The sequence below is a fragment of the Schistocerca nitens genome, unplaced genomic scaffold, assembly GCF_023898315.1.
Source record: "Schistocerca nitens isolate TAMUIC-IGC-003100 unplaced genomic scaffold, iqSchNite1.1 HiC_scaffold_19, whole genome shotgun sequence".
NCBI lineage: Eukaryota > Metazoa > Arthropoda > Insecta > Orthoptera > Acrididae > Schistocerca > Schistocerca nitens.
The window spans coordinates 12,420-35,457 of NW_026045573.1; the positions used below are offsets into that span (position 1 = coordinate 12,420).

At 51.5% G+C, this 23,038-nt stretch overlaps 25 non-coding genes across 25 annotated transcripts; all 25 read right to left on the reverse strand.

The window, feature by feature from the left end:
* Positions 1 to 106: 106 nt before the first annotated feature.
* Positions 107 to 299, reverse strand: LOC126216356 (U2 spliceosomal RNA). Its single transcript, XR_007542148.1, has one exon. It is a non-coding gene; the product is annotated as a U2 spliceosomal RNA (small nuclear RNA).
* A 747-nt stretch (positions 300 to 1,046) lies between these two features.
* LOC126216357 (U2 spliceosomal RNA) lies at positions 1,047 to 1,239 on the reverse strand. The gene has a single exon (XR_007542149.1). It is a non-coding gene; the product is annotated as a U2 spliceosomal RNA (small nuclear RNA).
* Positions 1,240 to 1,986: 747 nt separating this feature from the next.
* On the reverse strand, positions 1,987 to 2,179 carry LOC126216359 (U2 spliceosomal RNA). The gene has a single exon (XR_007542151.1). It is a non-coding gene; the product is annotated as a U2 spliceosomal RNA (small nuclear RNA).
* A 746-nt stretch (positions 2,180 to 2,925) lies between these two features.
* LOC126216360 (U2 spliceosomal RNA) lies at positions 2,926 to 3,118 on the reverse strand. Its single transcript, XR_007542152.1, has one exon. It is a non-coding gene; the product is annotated as a U2 spliceosomal RNA (small nuclear RNA).
* Positions 3,119 to 3,871: 753 nt separating this feature from the next.
* Positions 3,872 to 4,064, reverse strand: LOC126216361 (U2 spliceosomal RNA). The gene has a single exon (XR_007542153.1). It is a non-coding gene; the product is annotated as a U2 spliceosomal RNA (small nuclear RNA).
* A 753-nt stretch (positions 4,065 to 4,817) lies between these two features.
* LOC126216363 (U2 spliceosomal RNA) lies at positions 4,818 to 5,010 on the reverse strand. The gene has a single exon (XR_007542154.1). It is a non-coding gene; the product is annotated as a U2 spliceosomal RNA (small nuclear RNA).
* A 750-nt stretch (positions 5,011 to 5,760) lies between these two features.
* Positions 5,761 to 5,953, reverse strand: LOC126216364 (U2 spliceosomal RNA). Its single transcript, XR_007542155.1, has one exon. It is a non-coding gene; the product is annotated as a U2 spliceosomal RNA (small nuclear RNA).
* Positions 5,954 to 6,706: 753 nt separating this feature from the next.
* Positions 6,707 to 6,899, reverse strand: LOC126216365 (U2 spliceosomal RNA). Its single transcript, XR_007542156.1, has one exon. It is a non-coding gene; the product is annotated as a U2 spliceosomal RNA (small nuclear RNA).
* Positions 6,900 to 7,652: 753 nt separating this feature from the next.
* LOC126216366 (U2 spliceosomal RNA) lies at positions 7,653 to 7,845 on the reverse strand. Its single transcript, XR_007542157.1, has one exon. It is a non-coding gene; the product is annotated as a U2 spliceosomal RNA (small nuclear RNA).
* A 745-nt stretch (positions 7,846 to 8,590) lies between these two features.
* On the reverse strand, positions 8,591 to 8,783 carry LOC126216367 (U2 spliceosomal RNA). Its single transcript, XR_007542158.1, has one exon. It is a non-coding gene; the product is annotated as a U2 spliceosomal RNA (small nuclear RNA).
* A 750-nt stretch (positions 8,784 to 9,533) lies between these two features.
* Positions 9,534 to 9,726, reverse strand: LOC126216368 (U2 spliceosomal RNA). Its single transcript, XR_007542159.1, has one exon. It is a non-coding gene; the product is annotated as a U2 spliceosomal RNA (small nuclear RNA).
* Positions 9,727 to 10,479: 753 nt separating this feature from the next.
* LOC126216369 (U2 spliceosomal RNA) lies at positions 10,480 to 10,672 on the reverse strand. The gene has a single exon (XR_007542160.1). It is a non-coding gene; the product is annotated as a U2 spliceosomal RNA (small nuclear RNA).
* Positions 10,673 to 11,425: 753 nt separating this feature from the next.
* Positions 11,426 to 11,618, reverse strand: LOC126216371 (U2 spliceosomal RNA). Its single transcript, XR_007542162.1, has one exon. It is a non-coding gene; the product is annotated as a U2 spliceosomal RNA (small nuclear RNA).
* A 746-nt stretch (positions 11,619 to 12,364) lies between these two features.
* Positions 12,365 to 12,557, reverse strand: LOC126216372 (U2 spliceosomal RNA). Its single transcript, XR_007542163.1, has one exon. It is a non-coding gene; the product is annotated as a U2 spliceosomal RNA (small nuclear RNA).
* A 753-nt stretch (positions 12,558 to 13,310) lies between these two features.
* Positions 13,311 to 13,503, reverse strand: LOC126216374 (U2 spliceosomal RNA). Its single transcript, XR_007542164.1, has one exon. It is a non-coding gene; the product is annotated as a U2 spliceosomal RNA (small nuclear RNA).
* A 753-nt stretch (positions 13,504 to 14,256) lies between these two features.
* On the reverse strand, positions 14,257 to 14,449 carry LOC126216375 (U2 spliceosomal RNA). The gene has a single exon (XR_007542165.1). It is a non-coding gene; the product is annotated as a U2 spliceosomal RNA (small nuclear RNA).
* A 753-nt stretch (positions 14,450 to 15,202) lies between these two features.
* LOC126216376 (U2 spliceosomal RNA) lies at positions 15,203 to 15,395 on the reverse strand. The gene has a single exon (XR_007542166.1). It is a non-coding gene; the product is annotated as a U2 spliceosomal RNA (small nuclear RNA).
* A 744-nt stretch (positions 15,396 to 16,139) lies between these two features.
* On the reverse strand, positions 16,140 to 16,332 carry LOC126216377 (U2 spliceosomal RNA). The gene has a single exon (XR_007542167.1). It is a non-coding gene; the product is annotated as a U2 spliceosomal RNA (small nuclear RNA).
* A 753-nt stretch (positions 16,333 to 17,085) lies between these two features.
* LOC126216378 (U2 spliceosomal RNA) lies at positions 17,086 to 17,278 on the reverse strand. Its single transcript, XR_007542168.1, has one exon. It is a non-coding gene; the product is annotated as a U2 spliceosomal RNA (small nuclear RNA).
* Positions 17,279 to 18,031: 753 nt separating this feature from the next.
* On the reverse strand, positions 18,032 to 18,224 carry LOC126216379 (U2 spliceosomal RNA). Its single transcript, XR_007542169.1, has one exon. It is a non-coding gene; the product is annotated as a U2 spliceosomal RNA (small nuclear RNA).
* Positions 18,225 to 18,968: 744 nt separating this feature from the next.
* Positions 18,969 to 19,161, reverse strand: LOC126216380 (U2 spliceosomal RNA). Its single transcript, XR_007542170.1, has one exon. It is a non-coding gene; the product is annotated as a U2 spliceosomal RNA (small nuclear RNA).
* Positions 19,162 to 19,914: 753 nt separating this feature from the next.
* LOC126216381 (U2 spliceosomal RNA) lies at positions 19,915 to 20,107 on the reverse strand. Its single transcript, XR_007542171.1, has one exon. It is a non-coding gene; the product is annotated as a U2 spliceosomal RNA (small nuclear RNA).
* A 747-nt stretch (positions 20,108 to 20,854) lies between these two features.
* Positions 20,855 to 21,047, reverse strand: LOC126216383 (U2 spliceosomal RNA). The gene has a single exon (XR_007542173.1). It is a non-coding gene; the product is annotated as a U2 spliceosomal RNA (small nuclear RNA).
* A 753-nt stretch (positions 21,048 to 21,800) lies between these two features.
* On the reverse strand, positions 21,801 to 21,993 carry LOC126216385 (U2 spliceosomal RNA). The gene has a single exon (XR_007542174.1). It is a non-coding gene; the product is annotated as a U2 spliceosomal RNA (small nuclear RNA).
* A 753-nt stretch (positions 21,994 to 22,746) lies between these two features.
* Positions 22,747 to 22,939, reverse strand: LOC126216386 (U2 spliceosomal RNA). Its single transcript, XR_007542175.1, has one exon. It is a non-coding gene; the product is annotated as a U2 spliceosomal RNA (small nuclear RNA).
* Positions 22,940 to 23,038: the final 99 nt, after the last annotated feature.

Sequence of the window (23,038 nt, forward strand, 5' to 3'; positions counted from 1 at the left end):
AGCAGCTAACTACTGGGGACATCGACATCTACGACAAGTTTTGTCACCAGCTGAATATCTGATCACTGCAGAATATTAACCCATTTCAGGCTATGTTTTAATTAATTTTAGGTGGGCCGATCCCGGCGGTACTGCAATGCCGGGCCAACCCGCGACAGAGGTGGAGCAAGCCCCTAGCACTCCGTCATGAGCCAAAAATGAGTTTAATATTCTGGTCCTGCGATGCAGGACGTATCAGATACTAAGCTGATAAGAACAGATACTACACTTTGATCTTAGCCAAAAGGCCGAGAAGCGATAAGGAAAATCCGCAGTGGAAGGGCCTAAATGCTTGCAGCGTGTGCGCTCCACATGTGGGAGTGACACACGGTGGTACGGGCCGATATGGCAACAGGCGACCGTCGAAAACATCGCAAAAGCGAGTGCCGGAAGGAACGACATTTCACGAGAGCACTCATCAACAGCCCAGTACTAGCCTCCATGTCGAAGAGTAAACTGCGACTCCCATTTGAACGCCGCTAGCTGCCAGGGCAGCGGAGAAGCCGTGACGCCGCCCCACAGCAGCGCCAGGCCGGCGCGAGCTAGACCGTCGCGAGGCCGGCGCGAGCTACACCTAGCCGAGTGCTTACATCGTCCACCGCCAACTGCATATGTGTGTGTGTGTGTGTACACACGTATTCTGCGTGCGTGCGGCGGCGGCGACGACGACGACGACGTTCGCGAGGAGCTAAGGTCATAACTCCAAAAAATTTATTTAAAATTATCTGTGGCCGGACCATAAGAGACGCCATCGAGGCATCCGAAGGCACTGTCCTGTGCCCCCATAAATTACCAGCCTAGTGTAATGCGGCTGCAAGAGCGGTCAAGCACACAGCAAAAAAAAAAGAAAAAAAAAGTACTTAAGATAATCTAAATTAATTAAAACAATACGTGGTGTGTAAGCAGCTAACTACTGGGGACATCGACATCTACGACAAGTTTTGTCACCAGCTGAATATCTGATCACTGCAGAATATTAACCCATTTCAGGCTATGTTTTAATTAATTTTAGGTGGGCCGATCCCGGCGGTACTGCAATGCCGGGCCAACCCGCGACAGAGGTGGAGCAAGCCCCTAGCACTCCGTCATGAGCCAAAAATGAGTTTAATATTCTGGTCCTGCGATGCAGGACGTATCAGATACTAAGCTGATAAGAACAGATACTACACTTTGATCTTAGCCAAAAGGCCGAGAAGCGATAAGGAAAATCCGCAGTGGAAGGGCCTAAATGCTTGCAGCGTGTGCGCTCCACATGTGGGAGTGACACACGGTGGTACGGGCCGATATGGCAACAGGCGACCGTCGAAAACATCGCAAAAGCGAGTGCCGGAAGGAACGACATTTCACGAGAGCACTCATCAACAGCCCAGTACTAGCCTCCATGTCGAAGAGTAAACTGCGACTCCCATTTGAACGCCGCTAGCTGCCAGGGCAGCGGAGAAGCCGTGACGCCGCCCCACAGCAGCGCCAGGCCGGCGCGAGCTAGACCGTCGCGAGGCCGGCGCGAGCTACACCTAGCCGAGTGCTTACATCGTCCACCGCCAACTGCATATGTGTGTGTGTGTGTGTACACACGTATTCTGCGTGCGTGCGGCGGCGGCGACGACGACGACGACGTTCGCGAGGAGCTAAGGTCATAACTCCAAAAAATTTATTTAAAATTATCTGTGGCCGGACCATAAGAGACGCCAACGAGGCATCCGAAGGCACTGTCCTGTGCCCCCATAAATTACCAGCCTAGTGTAATGCGGCTGCAAGAGCGGTCAAGCACACAGCAAAAAAAAAAGAAAAAAAAAGTACTTAAGATAATCTAAATTAATTAAAACAATACGTGGTGTGTAAGCAGCTAACTACTGGGGACATCGACATCTACGACAAGTTTTGTCACCAGCTGAATATCTGATCACTGCAGAATATTAACCCATTTCAGGCTATGTTTTAATTAATTTTAGGTGGGCCGATCCCGGCGGTACTGCAATGCCGGGCCAACCCGCGACAGAGGTGGAGCAAGCCCCTAGCACTCCGTCATGAGCCAAAAATGAGTTTAATATTCTGGTCCTGCGATGCAGGACGTATCAGATACTAAGCTGATAAGAACAGATACTACACTTTGATCTTAGCCAAAAGGCCGAGAAGCGATAAGGAAAATCCGCAGTGGAAGGGCCTAAATGCTTGCAGCGTGTGCGCTCCACATGTGGGAGTGACACACGGTGGTACGGGCCGATATGGCAACAGGCGACCGTCGAAAACATCGCAAAAGCGAGTGCCGGAAGGAACGACATTTCACGAGAGCACTCATCAACAGCCCAGTACTAGCCTCCATGTCGAAGAGTAAACTGCGACTCCCATTTGAACGCCGCTAGCTGCCAGGGCAGCGGAGAAGCCGTGACGCCGCCCCACAGCAGCGCCAGGCCGGCGCGAGCTAGACCGTCGCGAGGCCGGCGCGAGCTACACCTAGCCGAGTGCTTACATCGTCCACCGCCAACTGCATATGTGTGTGTGTGTGTGTACACACGTATTCTGCGTGCGTGCGGCGGCGGCGACGACGACGACGTTCGCGAGGAGCTAAGGTCATAACTCCAAAAAATTTATTTAAAATTATCTGTGGCCGGACCATAAGAGACGCCAACGAGGCATCCGAAGGCACTGTCCTGTGCCCCCATAAATTACCAGCCTAGTGTAATGCGGCTGCAAGAGCGGTCAAGCACACAGCAAAAAAAAAAAAGAAAAAAAAAGTACTTAAGATAATCTAAATTAATTAAAACAATACGTGGTGTGTAAGCAGCTAACTACTGGGGACATCGACATCTACGACAAGTTTTGTCACCAGCTGAATATCTGATCACTGCAGAATATTAACCCATTTCAGGCTATGTTTTAATTAATTTTAGGTGGGCCGATCCCGGCGGTACTGCAATGCCGGGCCAACCCGCGACAGAGGTGGAGCAAGCCCCTAGCACTCCGTCATGAGCCAAAAATGAGTTTAATATTCTGGTCCTGCGATGCAGGACGTATCAGATACTAAGCTGATAAGAACAGATACTACACTTTGATCTTAGCCAAAAGGCCGAGAAGCGATAAGGAAAATCCGCAGTGGAAGGGCCTAAATGCTTGCAGCGTGTGCGCTCCACATGTGGGAGTGACACACGGTGGTACGGGCCGATATGGCAACAGGCGACCGTCGAAAACATCGCAAAAGCGAGTGCCGGAAGGAACGACATTTCACGAGAGCACTCATCAACAGCCCAGTACTAGCCTCCATGTCGAAGAGTAAACTGCGACTCCCATTTGAACGCCGCTAGCTGCCAGGGCAGCGGAGAAGCCGTGACGCCGCCCCACAGCAGCGCCAGGACGGCGCGAGCTAGACCGTCGCGAGGCCGGCGCAAGCTACACCTAGCCGAGTGCTTACATCGTCCACCGCCAACTGCATATGTGTGTGTGTGTGTGTACACACGTATTCTGCGTGCGTGCGGCGGCGGCGGCGGCGGCGGCGGCGACGACGTTCGCGAGGAGCTAAGGTCATAACTCCAAAAAAATTATTTAAAATTATTTGTGGCCGGACCATAAGAGACGCCATCGAGGCATCCGAAGGCACTGTCCTGTGCCCCCATAAATTACCAGCCTAGTGTAATGCGGCTGCAAGAGCGGTCAAGCACACAGCAAAAAAAAAAGAAAAAAAAAGTACTTAAGATAATCTAAATTAATTAAAACAATACGTGGTGTGTAAGCAGCTAACTACTGGGGACATCGACATCTACGACAAGTTTTGTCACCAGCTGAATATCTGATCACTGCAGAATATTAACCCATTTCAGGCTATGTTTTAATTAATTTTAGGTGGGCCGATCCCGGCGGTACTGCAATGCCGGGCCAACCCGCGACAGAGGTGGAGCAAGCCCCTAGCACTCCGTCATGAGCCAAAAATGAGTTTAATATTCTGGTCCTGCGATGCAGGACGTATCAGATACTAAGCTGATAAGAACAGATACTACACTTTGATCTTAGCCAAAAGGCCGAGAAGCGATAAGGAAAATCCGCAGTGGAAGGGCCTAAATGCTTGCAGCGTGTGCGCTCCACATGTGGGAGTGACACACGGTGGTACGGGCCGATATGGCAACAGGCGACCGTCGAAAACATCGCAAAAGCGAGTGCCGGAAGGAACGACATTTCACGAGAGCACTCATCAACAGCCCAGTACTAGCCTCCATGTCGAAGAGTAAACTGCGACTCCCATTTGAACGCCGCTAGCTGCCAGGGCAGCGGAGAAGCCGTGACGCCGCCCCACAGCAGCGCCAGGACGGCGCGAGCTAGACCGTCGCGAGGCCGGCGCAAGCTACACCTAGCCGAGTGCTTACATCGTCCACCGCCAACTGCATATGTGTGTGTGTGTGTGTACACACGTATACTGCGTGCGTGCGGCGGCGGCGGCGGCGGCGGCGGCGACGACGTTCGCGAGGAGCTAAGGTCATAACTCCAAAAAAATTATTTAAAATTATTTGTGGCCGGACCATAAGAGACGCCATCGAGGCATCCGAAGGCACTGTCCTGTGCCCCCATAAATTACCAGCCTAGTGTAATGCGGCTGCAAGAGCGGTCAAGCACACAGCAAAAAAAAAAGAAAAAAAAAGTACTTAAGATAATCTAAATTAATTAAAACAATACGTGGTGTGTAAGCAGCTAACTACTGGGGACATCGACATCTACGACAAGTTTTGTCACCAGCTGAATATCTGATCACTGCAGAATATTAACCCATTTCAGGCTATGTTTTAATTAATTTTAGGTGGGCCGATCCCGGCGGTACTGCAATGCCGGGCCAACCCGCGACAGAGGTGGAGCAAGCCCCTAGCACTCCGTCATGAGCCAAAAATGAGTTTAATATTCTGGTCCTGCGATGCAGGACGTATCAGATACTAAGCTGATAAGAACAGATACTACACTTTGATCTTAGCCAAAAGGCCGAGAAGCGATAAGGAAAATCCGCAGTGGAAGGGCCTAAATGCTTGCAGCGTGTGCGCTCCACATGTGGGAGTGACACACGGTGGTACGGGCCGATATGGCAACAGGCGACCGTCGAAAACATCGCAAAAGCGAGTGCCGGAAGGAACGACATTTCACGAGAGCACTCATCAACAGCCCAGTACTAGCCTCCATGTCGAAGAGTAAACTGCGACTCCCATTTGAACGCCGCTAGCTGCCAGGGCAGCGGAGAAGCCGTGACGCCGCCCCACAGCAGCGCCAGGCCGGCGCGAGCTAGACCGTCGCGAGGCCGGCGCGAGCTACACCTAGCCGAGTGCTTACATCGTCCACCGCCAACTGCATATGTGTGTGTGTGTGTGTGTGTACACACGTATTCTGCGTGCGTGCGGCGGCGGCGACGACGACGACGTTCGCGAGGAGCTAAGGTCATAACTCCAAAAAATTTATTTAAAATTATCTGTGGCCGGACCATAAGAGACGCCAACGAGGCATCCGAAGGCACTGTCCTGTGCCCCCATAAATTACCAGCCTAGTGTAATGCGGCTGCAAGAGCGGTCAAGCACACAGCAAAAAAAAAAAAGAAAAAAAAAGTACTTAAGATAATCTAAATTAATTAAAACAATACGTGGTGTGTAAGCAGCTAACTACTGGGGACATCGACATCTACGACAAGTTTTGTCACCAGCTGAATATCTGATCACTGCAGAATATTAACCCATTTCAGGCTATGTTTTAATTAATTTTAGGTGGGCCGATCCCGGCGGTACTGCAATGCCGGGCCAACCCGCGACAGAGGTGGAGCAAGCCCCTAGCACTCCGTCATGAGCCAAAAATGAGTTTAATATTCTGGTCCTGCGATGCAGGACGTATCAGATACTAAGCTGATAAGAACAGATACTACACTTTGATCTTAGCCAAAAGGCCGAGAAGCGATAAGGAAAATCCGCAGTGGAAGGGCCTAAATGCTTGCAGCGTGTGCGCTCCACATGTGGGAGTGACACACGGTGGTACGGGCCGATATGGCAACAGGCGACCGTCGAAAACATCGCAAAAGCGAGTGCCGGAAGGAACGACATTTCACGAGAGCACTCATCAACAGCCCAGTACTAGCCTCCATGTCGAAGAGTAAACTGCGACTCCCATTTGAACGCCGCTAGCTGCCAGGGCAGCGGAGAAGCCGTGACGCCGCCCCACAGCAGCGCCAGGACGGCGCGAGCTAGACCGTCGCGAGGCCGGCGCAAGCTACACCTAGCCGAGTGCTTACATCGTCCACCGCCAACTGCATATGTGTGTGTGTGTGTGTACACACGTATTCTGCGTGCGTGCGGCGGCGGCGGCGGCGGCGGCGGCGACGACGTTCGCGAGGAGCTAAGGTCATAACTCCAAAAAAATTATTTAAAATTATTTGTGGCCGGACCATAAGAGACGCCATCGAGGCATCCGAAGGCACTGTCCTGTGCCCCCATAAATTACCAGCCTAGTGTAATGCGGCTGCAAGAGCGGTCAAGCACACAGCAAAAAAAAAAGAAAAAAAAAGTACTTAAGATAATCTAAATTAATTAAAACAATACGTGGTGTGTAAGCAGCTAACTACTGGGGACATCGACATCTACGACAAGTTTTGTCACCAGCTGAATATCTGATCACTGCAGAATATTAACCCATTTCAGGCTATGTTTTAATTAATTTTAGGTGGGCCGATCCCGGCGGTACTGCAATGCCGGGCCAACCCGCGACAGAGGTGGAGCAAGCCCCTAGCACTCCGTCATGAGCCAAAAATGAGTTTAATATTCTGGTCCTGCGATGCAGGACGTATCAGATACTAAGCTGATAAGAACAGATACTACACTTTGATCTTAGCCAAAAGGCCGAGAAGCGATAAGGAAAATCCGCAGTGGAAGGGCCTAAATGCTTGCAGCGTGTGCGCTCCACATGTGGGAGTGACACACGGTGGTACGGGCCGATATGGCAACAGGCGACCGTCGAAAACATCGCAAAAGCGAGTGCCGGAAGGAACGACATTTCACGAGAGCACTCATCAACAGCCCAGTACTAGCCTCCATGTCGAAGAGTAAACTGCGACTCCCATTTGAACGCCGCTAGCTGCCAGGGCAGCGGAGAAGCCGTGACGCCGCCCCACAGCAGCGCCAGGACGGCGCGAGCTAGACCGTCGCGAGGCCGGCGCAAGCTACACCTAGCCGAGTGCTTACATCGTCCACCGCCAACTGCATATGTGTGTGTGTGTGTGTACACACGTATTCTGCGTGCGTGCGGCGGCGGCGGCGGCGGCGGCGGCGACGACGTTCGCGAGGAGCTAAGGTCATAACTCCAAAAAAATTATTTAAAATTATTTGTGGCCGGACCATAAGAGACGCCATCGAGGCATCCGAAGGCACTGTCCTGTGCCCCCATAAATTACCAGCCTAGTGTAATGCGGCTGCAAGAGCGGTCAAGCACACAGCAAAAAAAAAAGAAAAAAAAAGTACTTAAGATAATCTAAATTAATTAAAACAATACGTGGTGTGTAAGCAGCTAACTACTGGGGACATCGACATCTACGACAAGTTTTGTCACCAGCTGAATATCTGATCACTGCAGAATATTAACCCATTTCAGGCTATGTTTTAATTAATTTTAGGTGGGCCGATCCCGGCGGTACTGCAATGCCGGGCCAACCCGCGACAGAGGTGGAGCAAGCCCCTAGCACTCCGTCATGAGCCAAAAATGAGTTTAATATTCTGGTCCTGCGATGCAGGACGTATCAGATACTAAGCTGATAAGAACAGATACTACACTTTGATCTTAGCCAAAAGGCCGAGAAGCGATAAGGAAAATCCGCAGTGGAAGGGCCTAAATGCTTGCAGCGTGTGCGCTCCACATGTGGGAGTGACACACGGTGGTACGGGCCGATATGGCAACAGGCGACCGTCGAAAACATCGCAAAAGCGAGTGCCGGAAGGAACGACATTTCACGAGAGCACTCATCAACAGCCCAGTACTAGCCTCCATGTCGAAGAGTAAACTGCGACTCCCATTTGAACGCCGCTAGCTGCCAGGGCAGCGGAGAAGCCGTGACGCCGCCCCACAGCAGCGCCAGGCCGGCGCGAGCTAGACCGTCGCGAGGCCGGCGCGAGCTACACCTAGCCGAGTGCTTACATCGTCCACCGCCAACTGCATATGTGTGTGTGTGTGTGTACACACGTATTCTGCGTGCGTGCGGCGGCGGCGACGACGACGACGTTCGCGAGGAGCTAAGGTCATAACTCCAAAAAATTTATTTAAAATTATCTGTGGCCGGACCATAAGAGACGCCATCGAGGCATCCGAAGGCACTGTCCTGTGCCCCCATAAATTACCAGCCTAGTGTAATGCGGCTGCAAGAGCGGTCAAGCACACAGCAAAAAAAAAAAGAAAAAAAAAGTACTTAAGATAATCTAAATTAATTAAAACAATACGTGGTGTGTAAGCAGCTAACTACTGGGGACATCGACATCTACGACAAGTTTTGTCACCAGCTGAATATCTGATCACTGCAGAATATTAACCCATTTCAGGCTATGTTTTAATTAATTTTAGGTGGGCCGATCCCGGCGGTACTGCAATGCCGGGCCAACCCGCGACAGAGGTGGAGCAAGCCCCTAGCACTCCGTCATGAGCCAAAAATGAGTTTAATATTCTGGTCCTGCGATGCAGGACGTATCAGATACTAAGCTGATAAGAACAGATACTACACTTTGATCTTAGCCAAAAGGCCGAGAAGCGATAAGGAAAATCCGCAGTGGAAGGGCCTAAATGCTTGCAGCGTGTGCGCTCCACATGTGGGAGTGACACACGGTGGTACGGGCCGATATGGCAACAGGCGACCGTCGAAAACATCGCAAAAGCGAGTGCCGGAAGGAACGACATTTCACGAGAGCACTCATCAACAGCCCAGTACTAGCCTCCATGTCGAAGAGTAAACTGCGACTCCCATTTGAACGCCGCTAGCTGCCAGGGCAGCGGAGAAGCCGTGACGCCGCCCCACAGCAGCGCCAGGCCGGCGCGAGCTAGACCGTCGCGAGGCCGGCGCGAGCTACACCTAGCCGAGTGCTTACATCGTCCACCGCCAACTGCATATGTGTGTGTGTGTGTGTGTGTACACACGTATTCTGCGTGCGTGCGGCGGCGGCGACGACGACGACGTTCGCGAGGAGCTAAGGTCATAACTCCAAAAAATTTATTTAAAATTATCTGTGGCCGGACCATAAGAGACGCCAACGAGGCATCCGAAGGCACTGTCCTGTGCCCCCATAAATTACCAGCCTAGTGTAATGCGGCTGCAAGAGCGGTCAAGCACACAGCAAAAAAAAAAAAGAAAAAAAAAGTACTTAAGATAATCTAAATTAATTAAAACAATACGTGGTGTGTAAGCAGCTAACTACTGGGGACATCGACATCTACGACAAGTTTTGTCACCAGCTGAATATCTGATCACTGCAGAATATTAACCCATTTCAGGCTATGTTTTAATTAATTTTAGGTGGGCCGATCCCGGCGGTACTGCAATGCCGGGCCAACCCGCGACAGAGGTGGAGCAAGCCCCTAGCACTCCGTCATGAGCCAAAAATGAGTTTAATATTCTGGTCCTGCGATGCAGGACGTATCAGATACTAAGCTGATAAGAACAGATACTACACTTTGATCTTAGCCAAAAGGCCGAGAAGCGATAAGGAAAATCCGCAGTGGAAGGGCCTAAATGCTTGCAGCGTGTGCGCTCCACATGTGGGAGTGACACACGGTGGTACGGGCCGATATGGCAACAGGCGACCGTCGAAAACATCGCAAAAGCGAGTGCCGGAAGGAACGACATTTCACGAGAGCACTCATCAACAGCCCAGTACTAGCCTCCATGTCGAAGAGTAAACTGCGACTCCCATTTGAACGCCGCTAGCTGCCAGGGCAGCGGAGAAGCCGTGACGCCGCCCCACAGCAGCGCCAGGACGGCGCGAGCTAGACCGTCGCGAGGCCGGCGCAAGCTACACCTAGCCGAGTGCTTACATCGTCCACCGCCAACTGCATATGTGTGTGTGTGTGTGTACACACGTATTCTGCGTGCGTGCGGCGGCGGCGGCGGCGGCGGCGGCGACGACGTTCGCGAGGAGCTAAGGTCATAACTCCAAAAAAATTATTTAAAATTATTTGTGGCCGGACCATAAGAGACGCCATCGAGGCATCCGAAGGCACTGTCCTGTGCCCCCATAAATTACCAGCCTAGTGTAATGCGGCTGCAAGAGCGGTCAAGCACACAGCAAAAAAAAAAGAAAAAAAAAGTACTTAAGATAATCTAAATTAATTAAAACAATACGTGGTGTGTAAGCAGCTAACTACTGGGGACATCGACATCTACGACAAGTTTTGTCACCAGCTGAATATCTGATCACTGCAGAATATTAACCCATTTCAGGCTATGTTTTAATTAATTTTAGGTGGGCCGATCCCGGCGGTACTGCAATGCCGGGCCAACCCGCGACAGAGGTGGAGCAAGCCCCTAGCACTCCGTCATGAGCCAAAAATGAGTTTAATATTCTGGTCCTGCGATGCAGGACGTATCAGATACTAAGCTGATAAGAACAGATACTACACTTTGATCTTAGCCAAAAGGCCGAGAAGCGATAAGGAAAATCCGCAGTGGAAGGGCCTAAATGCTTGCAGCGTGTGCGCTCCACATGTGGGAGTGACACACGGTGGTACGGGCCGATATGGCAACAGGCGACCGTCGAAAACATCGCAAAAGCGAGTGCCGGAAGGAACGACATTTCACGAGAGCACTCATCAACAGCCCAGTACTAGCCTCCATGTCGAAGAGTAAACTGCGACTCCCATTTGAACGCCGCTAGCTGCCAGGGCAGCGGAGAAGCCGTGACGCCGCCCCACAGCAGCGCCAGGACGGCGCGAGCTAGACCGTCGCGAGGCCGGCGCAAGCTACACCTAGCCGAGTGCTTACATCGTCCACCGCCAACTGCATATGTGTGTGTGTGTGTGTACACACGTATTCTGCGTGCGTGCGGCGGCGGCGGCGGCGGCGGCGGCGACGACGTTCGCGAGGAGCTAAGGTCATAACTCCAAAAAAATTATTTAAAATTATTTGTGGCCGGACCATAAGAGACGCCATCGAGGCATCCGAAGGCACTGTCCTGTGCCCCCATAAATTACCAGCCTAGTGTAATGCGGCTGCAAGAGCGGTCAAGCACACAGCAAAAAAAAAAGAAAAAAAAAGTACTTAAGATAATCTAAATTAATTAAAACAATACGTGGTGTGTAAGCAGCTAACTACTGGGGACATCGACATCTACGACAAGTTTTGTCACCAGCTGAATATCTGATCACTGCAGAATATTAACCCATTTCAGGCTATGTTTTAATTAATTTTAGGTGGGCCGATCCCGGCGGTACTGCAATGCCGGGCCAACCCGCGACAGAGGTGGAGCAAGCCCCTAGCACTCCGTCATGAGCCAAAAATGAGTTTAATATTCTGGTCCTGCGATGCAGGACGTATCAGATACTAAGCTGATAAGAACAGATACTACACTTTGATCTTAGCCAAAAGGCCGAGAAGCGATAAGGAAAATCCGCAGTGGAAGGGCCTAAATGCTTGCAGCGTGTGCGCTCCACATGTGGGAGTGACACACGGTGGTACGGGCCGATATGGCAACAGGCGACCGTCGAAAACATCGCAAAAGCGAGTGCCGGAAGGAACGACATTTCACGAGAGCACTCATCAACAGCCCAGTACTAGCCTCCATGTCGAAGAGTAAACTGCGACTCCCATTTGAACGCCGCTAGCTGCCAGGGCAGCGGAGAAGCCGTGACGCCGCCCCACAGCAGCGCCAGGCCGGCGCGAGCTAGACCGTCGCGAGGCCGGCGCGAGCTACACCTAGCCGAGTGCTTACATCGTCCACCGCCAACTGCATATGTGTGTGTGTGTGTGTACACACGTATTCTGCGTGCGTGCGGCGGCGGCGACGACGACGACGTTCGCGAGGAGCTAAGGTCATAACTCCAAAAAATTTATTTAAAATTATCTGTGGCCGGACCATAAGAGACGCCATCGAGGCATCCGAAGGCACTGTCCTGTGCCCCCATAAATTACCAGCCTAGTGTAATGCGGCTGCAAGAGCGGTCAAGCACACAGCAAAAAAAAAAAAGAAAAAAAAAGTACTTAAGATAATCTAAATTAATTAAAACAATACGTGGTGTGTAAGCAGCTAACTACTGGGGACATCGACATCTACGACAAGTTTTGTCACCAGCTGAATATCTGATCACTGCAGAATATTAACCCATTTCAGGCTATGTTTTAATTAATTTTAGGTGGGCCGATCCCGGCGGTACTGCAATGCCGGGCCAACCCGCGACAGAGGTGGAGCAAGCCCCTAGCACTCCGTCATGAGCCAAAAATGAGTTTAATATTCTGGTCCTGCGATGCAGGACGTATCAGATACTAAGCTGATAAGAACAGATACTACACTTTGATCTTAGCCAAAAGGCCGAGAAGCGATAAGGAAAATCCGCAGTGGAAGGGCCTAAATGCTTGCAGCGTGTGCGCTCCACATGTGGGAGTGACACACGGTGGTACGGGCCGATATGGCAACAGGCGACCGTCGAAAACATCGCAAAAGCGAGTGCCGGAAGGAACGACATTTCACGAGAGCACTCATCAACAGCCCAGTACTAGCCTCCATGTCGAAGAGTAAACTGCGACTCCCATTTGAACGCCGCTAGCTGCCAGGGCAGCGGAGAAGCCGTGACGCCGCCCCACAGCAGCGCCAGGACGGCGCGAGCTAGACCGTCGCGAGGCCGGCGCAAGCTACACCTAGCCGAGTGCTTACATCGTCCACCGCCAACTGCATATGTGTGTGTGTGTGTGTACACACGTATTCTGCGTGCGTGCGGCGGCGGCGGCGGCGGCGGCGGCGACGACGTTCGCGAGGAGCTAAGGTCATAACTCCAAAAAAATTATTTAAAATTATTTGTGGCCGGACCATAAGAGACGCCATCGAGGCATCCGAAGGCACTGTCCTGTGCCCCCATAAATTACCAGCCTAGTGTAATGCGGCTGCAAGAGCGGTCAAGCACACAGCAAAAAAAAAAGAAAAAAAAAGTACTTAAGATAATCTAAATTAATTAAAACAATACGTGGTGTGTAAGCAGCTAACTACTGGGGACATCGACATCTACGACAAGTTTTGTCACCAGCTGAATATCTGATCACTGCAGAATATTAACCCATTTCAGGCTATGTTTTAATTAATTTTAGGTGGGCCGATCCCGGCGGTACTGCAATGCCGGGCCAACCCGCGACAGAGGTGGAGCAAGCCCCTAGCACTCCGTCATGAGCCAAAAATGAGTTTAATATTCTGGTCCTGCGATGCAGGACGTATCAGATACTAAGCTGATAAGAACAGATACTACACTTTGATCTTAGCCAAAAGGCCGAGAAGCGATAAGGAAAATCCGCAGTGGAAGGGCCTAAATGCTTGCAGCGTGTGCGCTCCACATGTGGGAGTGACACACGGTGGTACGGGCCGATATGGCAACAGGCGACCGTCGAAAACATCGCAAAAGCGAGTGCCGGAAGGAACGACATTTCACGAGAGCACTCATCAACAGCCCAGTACTAGCCTCCATGTCGAAGAGTAAACTGCGACTCCCATTTGAACGCCGCTAGCTGCCAGGGCAGCGGAGAAGCCGTGACGCCGCCCCACAGCAGCGCCAGGACGGCGCGAGCTAGACCGTCGCGAGGCCGGCGCAAGCTACACCTAGCCGAGTGCTTACATCGTCCACCGCCAACTGCATATGTGTGTGTGTGTGTGTACACACGTATTCTGCGTGCGTGCGGCGGCGGCGGCGGCGGCGGCGGCGACGACGTTCGCGAGGAGCTAAGGTCATAACTCCAAAAAAATTATTTAAAATTATTTGTGGCCGGACCATAAGAGACGCCATCGAGGCATCCGAAGGCACTGTCCTGTGCCCCCATAAATTACCAGCCTAGTGTAATGCGGCTGCAAGAGCGGTCAAGCACACAGCAAAAAAAAAAGAAAAAAAAAGTACTTAAGATAATCTAAATTAATTAAAACAATACGTGGTGTGTAAGCAGCTAACTACTGGGGACATCGACATCTACGACAAGTTTTGTCACCAGCTGAATATCTGATCACTGCAGAATATTAACCCATTTCAGGCTATGTTTTAATTAATTTTAGGTGGGCCGATCCCGGCGGTACTGCAATGCCGGGCCAACCCGCGACAGAGGTGGAGCAAGCCCCTAGCACTCCGTCATGAGCCAAAAATGAGTTTAATATTCTGGTCCTGCGATGCAGGACGTATCAGATACTAAGCTGATAAGAACAGATACTACACTTTGATCTTAGCCAAAAGGCCGAGAAGCGATAAGGAAAATCCGCAGTGGAAGGGCCTAAATGCTTGCAGCGTGTGCGCTCCACATGTGGGAGTGACACACGGTGGTACGGGCCGATATGGCAACAGGCGACCGTCGAAAACATCGCAAAAGCGAGTGCCGGAAGGAACGACATTTCACGAGAGCACTCATCAACAGCCCAGTACTAGCCTCCATGTCGAAGAGTAAACTGCGACTCCCATTTGAACGCCGCTAGCTGCCAGGGCAGCGGAGAAGCCGTGACGCCGCCCCACAGCAGCGCCAGGACGGCGCGAGCTAGACCGTCGCGAGGCCGGCGCAAGCTACACCTAGCCGAGTGCTTACATCGTCCACCGCCAACTGCATATGTGTGTGTGTGTGTGTACACACGTATTCTGCGTGCGTGCGGCGGCGGCGGCGGCGGCGGCGGCGACGACGTTCGCGAGGAGCTAAGGTCATAACTCCAAAAAAATTATTTAAAATTATTTGTGGCCGGACCATAAGAGACGCCATCGAGGCATCCGAAGGCACTGTCCTGTGCCCCCATAAATTACCAGCCTAGTGTAATGCGGCTGCAAGAGCGGTCAAGCACACAGCAAAAAAAAAAGAAAAAAAAAGTACTTAAGATAATCTAAATTAATTAAAACAATACGTGGTGTGTAAGCAGCTAACTACTGGGGACATCGACATCTACGACAAGTTTTGTCACCAGCTGAATATCTGATCACTGCAGAATATTAACCCATTTCAGGCTATGTTTTAATTAATTTTAGGTGGGCCGATCCCGGCGGTACTGCAATGCCGGGCCAACCCGCGACAGAGGTGGAGCAAGCCCCTAGCACTCCGTCATGAGCCAAAAATGAGTTTAATATTCTGGTCCTGCGATGCAGGACGTATCAGATACTAAGCTGATAAGAACAGATACTACACTTTGATCTTAGCCAAAAGGCCGAGAAGCGATAAGGAAAATCCGCAGTGGAAGGGCCTAAATGCTTGCAGCGTGTGCGCTCCACATGTGGGAGTGACACACGGTGGTACGGGCCGATATGGCAACAGGCGACCGTCGAAAACATCGCAAAAGCGAGTGCCGGAAGGAACGACATTTCACGAGAGCACTCATCAACAGCCCAGTACTAGCCTCCATGTCGAAGAGTAAACTGCGACTCCCATTTGAACGCCGCTAGCTGCCAGGGCAGCGGAGAAGCCGTGACGCCGCCCCACAGCAGCGCCAGGCCGGCGCGAGCTAGACCGTCGCGAGGCCGGCGCGAGCTACACCTAGCCGAGTGCTTACATCGTCCACCGCCAACTGCATATGTGTGTGTGTGTGTGTACACACGTATTCTGCGTGCGTGCGGCGGCGGCGACGACGACGACGTTCGCGAGGAGCTAAGGTCATAACTCCAAAAAATTTATTTAAAATTATCTGTGGCCGGACCATAAGAGACGCCATCGAGGCATCCGAAGGCACTGTCCTGTGCCCCCATAAATTACCAGCCTAGTGTAATGCGGCTGCAAGAGCGGTCAAGCACACAGCAAAAAAAAAAGAAAAAAAAAGTACTTAAGATAATCTAAATTAATTAAAACAATACGTGGTGTGTAAGCAGCTAACTACTGGGGACATCGACATCTACGACAAGTTTTGTCACCAGCTGAATATCTGATCACTGCAGAATATTAACCCATTTCAGGCTATGTTTTAATTAATTTTAGGTGGGCCGATCCCGGCGGTACTGCAATGCCGGGCCAACCCGCGACAGAGGTGGAGCAAGCCCCTAGCACTCCGTCATGAGCCAAAAATGAGTTTAATATTCTGGTCCTGCGATGCAGGACGTATCAGATACTAAGCTGATAAGAACAGATACTACACTTTGATCTTAGCCAAAAGGCCGAGAAGCGATAAGGAAAATCCGCAGTGGAAGGGCCTAAATGCTTGCAGCGTGTGCGCTCCACATGTGGGAGTGACACACGGTGGTACGGGCCGATATGGCAACAGGCGACCGTCGAAAACATCGCAAAAGCGAGTGCCGGAAGGAACGACATTTCACGAGAGCACTCATCAACAGCCCAGTACTAGCCTCCATGTCGAAGAGTAAACTGCGACTCCCATTTGAACGCCGCTAGCTGCCAGGGCAGCGGAGAAGCCGTGACGCCGCCCCACAGCAGCGCCAGGACGGCGCGAGCTAGACCGTCGCGAGGCCGGCGCAAGCTACACCTAGCCGAGTGCTTACATCGTCCACCGCCAACTGCATATGTGTGTGTGTGTGTGTACACACGTATTCTGCGTGCGTGCGGCGGCGGCGGCGGCGGCGGCGGCGACGACGTTCGCGAGGAGCTAAGGTCATAACTCCAAAAAAATTATTTAAAATTATTTGTGGCCGGACCATAAGAGACGCCATCGAGGCATCCGAAGGCACTGTCCTGTGCCCCCATAAATTACCAGCCTAGTGTAATGCGGCTGCAAGAGCGGTCAAGCACACAGCAAAAAAAAAAGAAAAAAAAAGTACTTAAGATAATCTAAATTAATTAAAACAATACGTGGTGTGTAAGCAGCTAACTACTGGGGACATCGACATCTACGACAAGTTTTGTCACCAGCTGAATATCTGATCACTGCAGAATATTAACCCATTTCAGGCTATGTTTTAATTAATTTTAGGTGGGCCGATCCCGGCGGTACTGCAATGCCGGGCCAACCCGCGACAGAGGTGGAGCAAGCCCCTAGCACTCCGTCATGAGCCAAAAATGAGTTTAATATTCTGGTCCTGCGATGCAGGACGTATCAGATACTAAGCTGATAAGAACAGATACTACACTTTGATCTTAGCCAAAAGGCCGAGAAGCGATAAGGAAAATCCGCAGTGGAAGGGCCTAAATGCTTGCAGCGTGTGCGCTCCACATGTGGGAGTGACACACGGTGGTACGGGCCGATATGGCAACAGGCGACCGTCGAAAACATCGCAAAAGCGAGTGCCGGAAGGAACGACATTTCACGAGAGCACTCATCAACAGCCCAGTACTAGCCTCCATGTCGAAGAGTAAACTGCGACTCCCATTTGAACGCCGCTAGCTGCCAGGGCAGCGGAGAAGCCGTGACGCCGCCCCACAGCAGCGCCAGGACGGCGCGAGCTAGACCGTCGCGAGGCCGGCGCAAGCTACACCTAGCCGAGTGCTTACATCGTCCACCGCCAACTGCATATGTGTGTGTGTGTGTGTACACACGTATTCTGCGTGCGTGCGGCGGCGGCGGCGGCGGCGGCGGCGACGACGTTCGCGAGGAGCTAAGGTCATAACTCCAAAAAAATTATTTAAAATTATTTGTGGCCGGACCATAAGAGACGCCATCGAGGCATCCGAAGGCACTGTCCTGTGCCCCCATAAATTACCAGCCTAGTGTAATGCGGCTGCAAGAGCGGTCAAGCACACAGCAAAAAAAAAAGAAAAAAAAAGTACTTAAGATAATCTAAATTAATTAAAACAATACGTGGTGTGTAAGCAGCTAACTACTGGGGACATCGACATCTACGACAAGTTTTGTCACCAGCTGAATATCTGATCACTGCAGAATATTAACCCATTTCAGGCTATGTTTTAATTAATTTTAGGTGGGCCGATCCCGGCGGTACTGCAATGCCGGGCCAACCCGCGACAGAGGTGGAGCAAGCCCCTAGCACTCCGTCATGAGCCAAAAATGAGTTTAATATTCTGGTCCTGCGATGCAGGACGTATCAGATACTAAGCTGATAAGAACAGATACTACACTTTGATCTTAGCCAAAAGGCCGAGAAGCGATAAGGAAAATCCGCAGTGGAAGGGCCTAAATGCTTGCAGCGTGTGCGCTCCACATGTGGGAGTGACACACGGTGGTACGGGCCGATATGGCAACAGGCGACCGTCGAAAACATCGCAAAAGCGAGTGCCGGAAGGAACGACATTTCACGAGAGCACTCATCAACAGCCCAGTACTAGCCTCCATGTCGAAGAGTAAACTGCGACTCCCATTTGAACGCCGCTAGCTGCCAGGGCAGCGGAGAAGCCGTGACGCCGCCCCACAGCAGCGCCAGGCCGGCGCGAGCTAGACCGTCGCGAGGCCGGCGCGAGCTACACCTAGCCGAGTGCTTACATCGTCCACCGCCAACTGCATATGTGTGTGTGTGTGTGTACACACGTATTCTGCGTGCGTGCGGCGGCGGCGACGACGACGACGTTCGCGAGGAGCTAAGGTCATAACTCCAAAAAATTTATTTAAAATTATCTGTGGCCGGACCATAAGAGACGCCATCGAGGCATCCGAAGGCACTGTCCTGTGCCCCCATAAATTACCAGCCTAGTGTAATGCGGCTGCAAGAGCGGTCAAGCACACAGCAAAAAAAAAAGAAAAAAAAAGTACTTAAGATAATCTAAATTAATTAAAACAATACGTGGTGTGTAAGCAGCTAACTACTGGGGACATCGACATCTACGACAAGTTTTGTCACCAGCTGAATATCTGATCACTGCAGAATATTAACCCATTTCAGGCTATGTTTTAATTAATTTTAGGTGGGCCGATCCCGGCGGTACTGCAATGCCGGGCCAACCCGCGACAGAGGTGGAGCAAGCCCCTAGCACTCCGTCATGAGCCAAAAATGAGTTTAATATTCTGGTCCTGCGATGCAGGACGTATCAGATACTAAGCTGATAAGAACAGATACTACACTTTGATCTTAGCCAAAAGGCCGAGAAGCGATAAGGAAAATCCGCAGTGGAAGGGCCTAAATGCTTGCAGCGTGTGCGCTCCACATGTGGGAGTGACACACGGTGGTACGGGCCGATATGGCAACAGGCGACCGTCGAAAACATCGCAAAAGCGAGTGCCGGAAGGAACGACATTTCACGAGAGCACTCATCAACAGCCCAGTACTAGCCTCCATGTCGAAGAGTAAACTGCGACTCCCATTTGAACGCCGCTAGCTGCCAGGGCAGCGGAGAAGCCGTGACGCCGCCCCACAGCAGCGCCAGGCCGGCGCGAGCTAGACCGTCGCGAGGCCGGCGCGAGCTACACCTAGCCGAGTGCTTACATCGTCCACCGCCAACTGCATATGTGTGTGTGTGTGTGTACACACGTATTCTGCGTGCGTGCGGCGGCGGCGGCGGCGGCGGCGGCGACGACGTTCGCGAGGAGCTAAGGTCATAACTCCAAAAAAATTATTTAAAATTATTTGTGGCCGGACCATAAGAGACGCCATCGAGGCATCCGAAGGCACTGTCCTGTGCCCCCATAAATTACCAGCCTAGTGTAATGCGGCTGCAAGAGCGGTCAAGCACACAGCAAAAAAAAAAGAAAAAAAAAGTACTTAAGATAATCTAAATTAATTAAAACAATACGTGGTGTGTAAGCAGCTAACTACTGGGGACATCGACATCTACGACAAGTTTTGTCACCAGCTGAATATCTGATCACTGCAGAATATTAACCCATTTCAGGCTATGTTTTAATTAATTTTAGGTGGGCCGATCCCGGCGGTACTGCAATGCCGGGCCAACCCGCGACAGAGGTGGAGCAAGCCCCTAGCACTCCGTCATGAGCCAAAAATGAGTTTAATATTCTGGTCCTGCGATGCAGGACGTATCAGATACTAAGCTGATAAGAACAGATACTACACTTTGATCTTAGCCAAAAGGCCGAGAAGCGATAAGGAAAATCCGCAGTGGAAGGGCCTAAATGCTTGCAGCGTGTGCGCTCCACATGTGGGAGTGACACACGGTGGTACGGGCCGATATGGCAACAGGCGACCGTCGAAAACATCGCAAAAGCGAGTGCCGGAAGGAACGACATTTCACGAGAGCACTCATCAACAGCCCAGTACTAGCCTCCATGTCGAAGAGTAAACTGCGACTCCCATTTGAACGCCGCTAGCTGCCAGGGCAGCGGAGAAGCCGTGACGCCGCCCCACAGCAGCGCCAGGACGGCGCGAGCTAGACCGTCGCGAGGCCGGCGCAAGCTACACCTAGCCGAGTGCTTACATCGTCCACCGCCAACTGCATATGTGTGTGTGTGTGTGTACACACGTATTCTGCGTGCGTGCGGCGGCGGCGGCGGCGGCGACGACGTTCGCGAGGAGCTAAGGTCATAACTCCAAAAAAATTATTTAAAATTATTTGTGGCCGGACCATAAGAGACGCCATCGAGGCATCCGAAGGCACTGTCCTGTGCCCCCATAAATTACCAGCCTAGTGTAATGCGGCTGCAAGAGCGGTCAAGCACACAGCAAAAAAAAAAGAAAAAAAAAGTACTTAAGATAATCTAAATTAATTAAAACAATACGTGGTGTGTAAGCAGCTAACTACTGGGGACATCGACATCTACGACAAGTTTTGTCACCAGCTGAATATCTGATCACTGCAGAATATTAACCCATTTCAGGCTATGTTTTAATTAATTTTAGGTGGGCCGATCCCGGCGGTACTGCAATGCCGGGCCAACCCGCGACAGAGGTGGAGCAAGCCCCTAGCACTCCGTCATGAGCCAAAAATGAGTTTAATATTCTGGTCCTGCGATGCAGGACGTATCAGATACTAAGCTGATAAGAACAGATACTACACTTTGATCTTAGCCAAAAGGCCGAGAAGCGATAAGGAAAATCCGCAGTGGAAGGGCCTAAATGCTTGCAGCGTGTGCGCTCCACATGTGGGAGTGACACACGGTGGTACGGGCCGATATGGCAACAGGCGACCGTCGAAAACATCGCAAAAGCGAGTGCCGGAAGGAACGACATTTCACGAGAGCACTCATCAACAGCCCAGTACTAGCCTCCATGTCGAAGAGTAAACTGCGACTCCCATTTGAACGCCGCTAGCTGCCAGGGCAGCGGAGAAGCCGTGACGCCGCCCCACAGCAGCGCCAGGACGGCGCGAGCTAGACCGTCGCGAGGCCGGCGCAAGCTACACCTAGCCGAGTGCTTACATCGTCCACCGCCAACTGCATATGTGTGTGTGTGTGTGTACACACGTATTCTGCGTGCGTGCGGCGGCGGCGGCGGCGGCGGCGGCGACGACGTTCGCGAGGAGCTAAGGTCATAACTCCAAAAAAATTATTTAAAATTATTTGTGGCCGGACCATAAGAGACGCCATCGAGGCATCCGAAGGCACTGTCCTGTGCCCCCATAAATTACCAGCCTAGTGTAATGCGGCTGCAAGAGCGGTCAAGCACACAGCAAAAAAAAAAGAAAAAAAAAGTACTTAAGATAATCTAAATTAATTAAAACAATACGTGGTGTGTAAGCAGCTAACTACTGGGGACATCGACATCTACGACAAGTTTTGTCACCAGCTGAATATCTGATCACTGCAGAATATTAACCCATTTCAGGCTATGTTTTAATTAATTTTAGGTGGGCCGATCCCGGCGGTACTGCAATGCCGGGCCAACCCGCGACAGAGGTGGAGCAAGCCCCTAGCACTCCGTCATGAGCCAAAAATGAGTTTAATATTCTGGTCCTGCGATGCAGGACGTATCAGATACTAAGCTGATAAGAACAGATACTACACTTTGATCTTAGCCAAAAGGCCGAGAAGCGATAAGGAAAATCCGCAGTGGAAGGGCCTAAATGCTTGCAGCGTGTGCGCTCCACATGTGGGAGTGACACACGGTGGTACGGGCCGATATGGCAACAGGCGACCGTCGAAAACATCGCAAAAGCGAGTGCCGGAAGGAACGACATTTCACGAGAGCACTCATCAACAGCCCAGTACTAGCCTCCATGTCGAAGAGTAAACTGCGACTCCCATTTGAACGCCGCTAGCTGCCAGGGCAGCGGAGAAGCCGTGACGCCGCCCCACAGCAGCGCCAGGACGGCGCGAGCTAGACCGTCGCGAGGCCGGCGCAAGCTACACCTAGCCGAGTGCTTACATCGTCCACCGCCAACTGCATATGTGTGTGTGTGTGTGTACACACGTATTCTGCGTGCGTGCGGCGGCGGCGGCGGCGGCGGCGGCGACGACGTTCGCGAGGAGCTAAGGTCATAACTCCAAAAAAATTATTTAAAATTATTTGTGGCCGGACCATAAGAGACGCCATCGAGGCATCCGAAGGCACTGTCCTGTGCCCCCATAAATTACCAGCCTAGTGTAATGCGGCTGCAAGAGCGGTCAAGCACACAGCAAAAAAAAAAGAAAAAAAAAGTACTTAAGATAATCTAAATTAATTAAAACAATACGTGGTGTGTAAGCAGCTAACTACTGGGGACATCGACATCTACGACAAGTTTTGTCACCAGCTGAATATCTGATCACTGCAGAATATTAACCCATTTCAGGCTATGTTTTAATTAATTTTAGGTGGGCCGATCCCGGCGGTACTGCAATGCCGGGCCAACCCGCGACAGAGGTGGAGCAAGCCCCTAGCACTCCGTCATGAGCCAAAAATGAGTTTAATATTCTGGTCCTGCGATGCAGGACGTATCAGATACTAAGCTGATAAGAACAGATACTACACTTTGATCTTAGCCAAAAGGCCGAGAAGCGATAAGGAAAATCCGCAGTGGAAGGGCCTAAATGCTTGCAGCGTGTGCGCTCCACATGTGGGAGTGACACACGGTGGTACGGGCCGATATGGCAACAGGCGA